We start from the raw sequence: 6,000 nt of genomic DNA, 5'->3' as shown, positions 1-6,000 counted from the left end.
GTCTAGGGAAGACATTGCAGGGGGCACAGGAAGTAAAGGCCAGGGTCAGGTCTGGGGAAGACACTGCAGGGGGCACAGGAAGTACAGGCCTGGGTCAGGGGTAGGGAAGACATTGCAGGGGGCACAGGAAGTACAGGCCTCGGTCTGGTCTAGGGAAGACATTGCAGGGGGCACAGGAAGTACAGGCCTGGGTCAGGTCTAGGGAAGACATTACAGGGGGCACAGGAAGTACAGGCCTGGGTCAGGTCTAGGGAAGACATTGCAAGGGGCACAGGAAGTACAGGCCTTGGGTCAGGGGTAGGGAAGACATTGCAGGGTGCACAGGAAGTACAGGCCTGGGTCAGGTCTAGGGAAGACATTGCAGGGTGCACAGGAAATAAGGACACAAATTTTGCAGGGATTCAAGAATGTCTGGGGAGGGGAAGATTTTGCAGGATGCACACGCAGTCCTATATTGGGGGAACACCCTACAGGTTGCAGTTACACACACTGGAGGCCTGATAGAAGAGATTACAGTGGGGAATGTATTTCAAGTTGCGCACACAGGTAAGAAGATGTAACAGAGCTGGTGGTGAATTATCAGGTACGCCAACTGGGGGATTATAAACCAGGTTGCACACTGTGAGGAAGTAGAGGGAAATATATATGTGAAGCTGTAGAATGCAGTGTATTGGGGGGTACATAGCAGGTGTAGAGGGGAATAGGTTCTAGGTTGCACATGGTCGTAGTCTTGGGGGGAACATATTCTGGGTTTTACACAGTGGCGGAATACAGGGGAGTGAATTATAGGTTGTACAAAGTAGCAGTGTAGTGGGGAATACATTATAATGTGCATCTGGTATGATAGTGGGGAACGTATTATGGGTTGCACACGGTGGCAGGGGAGAAAACGATCGGTTCTACATAGTGGCAATGTTGTGGGGACTGTCTTGTACACAGTTTTCATGTAGAAGGGAACATATTGCAGGTTGCACAAAGTTGCATTGTAGAGGGAAGAATATTGCAGGTTGCACACAGTCTATTGGGGAGTGTATTGCGTGTGACACTTGGAATTAATTTGGCGGGGCATGAAGTGGAGTGAGGAGCACATTGCAGGTTACACACTGTGGCAGTGTAGAGGGGAGTGTATTGTGTGTGGGAGATTTATGGTGAGTTGGACACAGTGGTAGTTTGGTGGGGAGTGTATTGCAGGTTGCACACAGTGGTGGTTTGGTGGGGAGTGTATTGCAGGTTGCACACAGTGGTGGTTTGGTGGGGAGTGTATTGCAGGTTGCACACAGTGGTAGTTTGGTGGAGAGTGTATTGCAGGTTGTACACAGTGGTAGTTTGGTGGGGAGTGTTTTGTAGGTTGCACACAGTGGTAGTCTGGTGGGGAGTGTATTGCAGGTTGTACACAGTGGTAGTCTGGTGGGGAGTGTATTGTAGGTTGTACACAGTGGTAGTTTGGTGGGGAGTGTATTCTGTGTGGCACACAGTGGTAGTTTGGTGGAGAGTGTATTGCAGGTTGCACAGAGTGGTAATTTGGTGGGGAGTGTATTCTGTGTGGCACACAGTGGTAAATTGGTGGGGAGTGTATTGTAGGTTGCACACAGTGGTAGTTTGGTGGGGAGTGTATTGTAGGTTGCACACAGTGGTAGTTTGGTGGGGAGTGTATTGTAGGTTGCACACAGTGGTAGTTTGGTGGGGAGTGTATTGCAGGTTGCACAGAGTGGTGGTTTGGTGGGGAGTGTATTGCAGGTTGCACACAGTGGTGGTTTGGTGGGGAGTGTATTGCAGGTTGCACACAGTGGTGGTTTGGTGGGGAGTCTATTGCAGGTTGCACACAGTGGTAGTTTGGTGGGGAGTGTATTGTTTGTGGCACACAGTTTTCATGGAGCAGGGAGTAGGTTGCAGGTTGCACCCAGTGTTGGTAGAGGTGGGGAGTAGGTTTCAGGTTGCACCCAGTGGAGGTGGGGGTGGGGAGTAGATTGCAGGTTGCAGGTTGCACACAGTCTATTGGGGAGTGTATTGCGTGTGACACTTGGAATTAATTTGGCGGGGCATGAAGTGGAGTGAGGAGCACATTGCAGGTTACACACTGTGGCAGTGTAGAGGGGAGTGTATTGTGTGTGGGAGATTTATGGTGAGTTGGACACAGTGGTAGTTTGGTGGGGAGTGTATTGCAGGTTGTACACAGTGGTAGTTTGGTGGGGAGTGTTTTGTAGGTTGCACACAGTGGTAGTTGGTGGGGAGTGTATTGCAGGTTGCACACAGTGGTAATTTGGTGGGGAGTGTATTGCAGGTTGCACACAGTGGTAATTTGGTGGGGAGTGTATTGCAGGTTGCACACAGTGGTGGTTTGGTGGGGAGTGTATTGCAGGTTGCACACAGTGGTAGTTTGGTGGGGAGTGTTTTGTAGGTTGCACACAGTGGTAGTCTGGTGGGGAGTGTATTGCAGGTTGTACACAGTGGTAGTTTGGTGGGGAGTGTATTCTGTGTGGCACACAGTGGTAGTTTGGTGGAGAGTGTATTGCAGGTTGTACACAGTGGTAATTTGGTGGGGAGTGTATTGCAGGTTGCACAGAGTGGTGGTTTGGTGGGGAGTCTATTGCAGGTTGCACACAGTGGTGGTTTGGTGGGGAGTCTATTGCAGGTTGCACACAGTGGTAGTTTGGTGGGGAGTGTATTGTTTGTGGCACACAGTTTTCATGGAGCAGGGAGTAGGTTGCAGGTTGCACCCAGTGTTGGTGGAGGTGGGGAGTAGGTTTCAGGTTGCACCCAGTGTTGGTGGGGGTGGGGAGTAGATTGCAGGTTGCACCCAGTGGTGGGGGGTGGGGAGGAGGTGCAGGGTTGGGCCAGGCTGAGGAATGTCTCAGTTCTGGGTGGAGCTTCTCCTTCTCTCCTCTTCTCTTCCTTACTTCCCATAGTAAGAGAAAGCCAGGAAGAGGCGACCCGCAGGAAGAGAACCTGCCAAGGTAAGAGACCTCCGCTGTGCTGTGTGGGGGCCCCGGGCACTCAGGGGCCCCTGATAGGAGAGTTACTGCTGGACTTCCAGGAGGAGAGGAAGCGCTGAAACTTCCACCGATACTTTGTAACTCTTCCCACAACTGACAGCCTGATCCCTGCACCCGACACAACTGACAGCCTGAAGACTGCGCTCCACGGGGGGGGCCCCACAACTGACACTGCGCTCCACGGGGGCCCCGCAACTGACACTGCGCTCCACTGGGGGGCCCCACAACTGACACTGCGCTCCACTGGGGGGCCCCACAACTGACACTGCGCTCCACTGGGGGGCCCCGCAACTGACACTGCGCTCCACTGGGGGGCCCCGCAACTGACACTGCGCTCCACTGGGGGGCCCCACAACTGACACTGCGCTCCACGGGGGCCCCGCAACTGACACTGCGCTCCACTGGGGGGCCCCACAACTGACACTGCGCTTTACAGGGGCCCCACAACTGACACTGCGCTCCACTGGGGGGCCCCACAACTGACACTGCGCTTTACAGGGGCCCCACAACTGACACTGCGCTCCACTGGGGGGCCCCACAACTGACACTGCGCTTTACAGGGGCCCCGCAACTGACACTGCGCTCCACTGGGGGGCCCCACAACTGACACTGCGCTTTACAGGGGCCCCACAACTGACACTGCGCTCCACTGGGGGGCCCCACAACTGACACTGCGCTCCACTGGGGGGCCCCACAACTGACACTGCGCTCCACTGGGGGGCCCCACAACTGACACTGCGCTCCACTGGGGGGCCCCACAACTGACACTGCGCTCCACTGGGGGGCCCCACAACTGACACTGCGCTCCACGGGGGCCCCACAACTGACACTGCGCTCCACTGGGGGGCCCCACAACTGACACTGCGCTCCACTGGGGGGCCCCACAACTGACACTGCGCTCCACTGGGGGGCCCCACAACTGACACTGCGCTCCACTGGGGGGCCCCACAACTGACACTGCGCTTTACAGGGGCCCCACAACTGACACTGCGCTCCACGGGGGCCCCACAACTGACACTGCGCTCCACGGGGGCCCCCGCAACTGACACTGCGCTCCACGGGGGCCCCACAACTGACACTGCGCTCCACGGGGGCCCCACAACTGACACTGAGTGCTACAGGAGCCCCTAGATCTGCGCTCTAATTTAAGGGGACCCCTCTGTCTGCACCCCCCAGTCAGGAGACAATGGCTGACACATTATTGTATTACCAATATTACACTGTGATTTGTCCCCCCCCATTTCCCCCCAAGGGGTGTCACTTTATCACAATGATTATGTATCTATACCTCTGCACATTGGGGACACCAGACCTGGCTGCAGTGCCCTGTAGGGGGGGGATGTGTGATGTGTGGCTCATACACTGCAGAGTCAGGATCTCTATCATGGCATGGATATTGTGTATATGTTTATTGGAGGGGGGGGGGTCTCTATATAGTGATAATGTGTCCCTGATCTCTATCATCACATGGATATTGTGTATATGTTTATGGGATGGGGAGGGGGGGGGGTCTCTGTATAGTGATAATGGGTCCCTGATCTCTATTCCTCTACAGAGATTTCTTCTCCTGAGATCCCCTCCATACATTACAGGGATCTCTATCATACGGAGGATACATTGTATGAGAGGAAATTGTTGTGTAATGATGATTGTTCTCCTGTGATCTCTCCTTGTATTACATCGATCACTCACCATTCTTATTATATTTTATATTCTCTTCTTTATTGGATGGGAGGGATCTGTGTATAGTGACATTCGTCCTCCTGGGATCTCTGTATAGTGACAATCGTCCTCCTGGGATCTCTGTATAGTGACAATCGTCCTCCTGGGATCTCTGTATAGTGACAATCGTCCTCCTGGGATCTCTGTATAGTGACAATCGTCCTCCTATGATCTCTGTATAGTGACAATCGTCCTCCTGGGATCTCTGTATAGTGACATTCGTCCTCCTGGGATCTCTGTATAGTGACAATCGTCCTCCTGGGATCTCTGTATAGTGACAATCGTCCTCCTGGGATCTCTGTATAGTGACAATCGTCCTCCTGGGATCTCTGTATAGTGACAATCGTCCTCCTGGGATCTCTGTATAGTGACAATCGTCCTCCTAGGATCCCTATATAGTGACAATCGTCCTCCTGGGATCTCTATATAGTGACAATCGTCCTCCTATGATCTCTATATAGTGACAATCGTCCTCCTGGGATCTCTATATAGTGACAATCGTCCTCCTGGGATCTCTGTATAGTGACAATCGTCCTCCTGGGATCTCTGTATAGTGACATTCGTCCTCCTGGGATCTCTGTATAGTGACAATCGTCCTCCTGGGATCTCTGTATAGTGACAATCGTCCTCCTGGGATCTCTGTATAGTGACAATCGTCCTCCTGGGATCTCTGTATAGTGACAATCGTCCTCCTGGGATCTCTGTATAGTGACAATCGTCCTCCTGGGATCTCTGTATAGTGACAATCGTCCTCCTGGGATCTCTGTATAGTGACAATCGTCCTCCTGGGATCTCTGTATAGTGACATTCGTCCTCCTGGGATCTCTGTATAGTGACAATCGTCCTCCTGGGATCTCTGTATAGTGACAATCTTCCTCCTGGGATCTCTCTATAGTGACAATCGTCCTCCTGGGATCTCTGTATAGTGACAATCGTCCTCCTATGATCTCTGTATAGTGACAATCGTCCTCCTATGATCTCTGTATAGTGACAATCGTCCTCCTGGGATCTCTGTATAGTGACAATCGTCCTCCTGGGATCTCTGTATAGTGACAACCGTCCTCCTATGATCTCTGTATAGTGACAATCGTCCTCCTATGATCTCTGTATAGTGACAATCGTCCTCCTGGGATCTCTATATAGTGACAGTCGTCCTCCTGGGATCTCTGTATAGTGACAACCGTCCTCCTGGGATCTCTGTATAGTGACAACCGTCCTCCTATGATCTCTGTATAGTGACAATCGTCCTCCTATGATCTCTGTATAGTGACAATCGTCCTCCTAT

At 52.6% G+C, this 6,000-nt stretch overlaps 1 protein-coding gene across 1 annotated transcript in view; it reads left to right on the top strand.

Annotated features, from left to right (window-relative positions):
* Positions 1-2,879: 2,879 nt before the first annotated feature.
* FAM83H (family with sequence similarity 83 member H) overlaps positions 2,880-6,000 on the top strand; it is a 126,588-nt gene continuing 123,467 nt past the window's right edge. The window contains exon 1 of the mRNA XM_040355060.1: positions 2,880-2,954. The gene's annotated coding sequence lies outside the window, so the exon portion shown is untranslated. The remainder of the gene's footprint in view (positions 2,955-6,000) is intronic.

This window comes from Rana temporaria, chromosome 5 (genome assembly GCF_905171775.1).
Source record: "Rana temporaria chromosome 5, aRanTem1.1, whole genome shotgun sequence".
Classification (NCBI taxonomy): Eukaryota; Metazoa; Chordata; class Amphibia; order Anura; family Ranidae; genus Rana; species Rana temporaria.
Note: the sequence above shows the minus strand (reverse complement) of the source record. Positions and strands in the feature narration are given on the sequence as shown.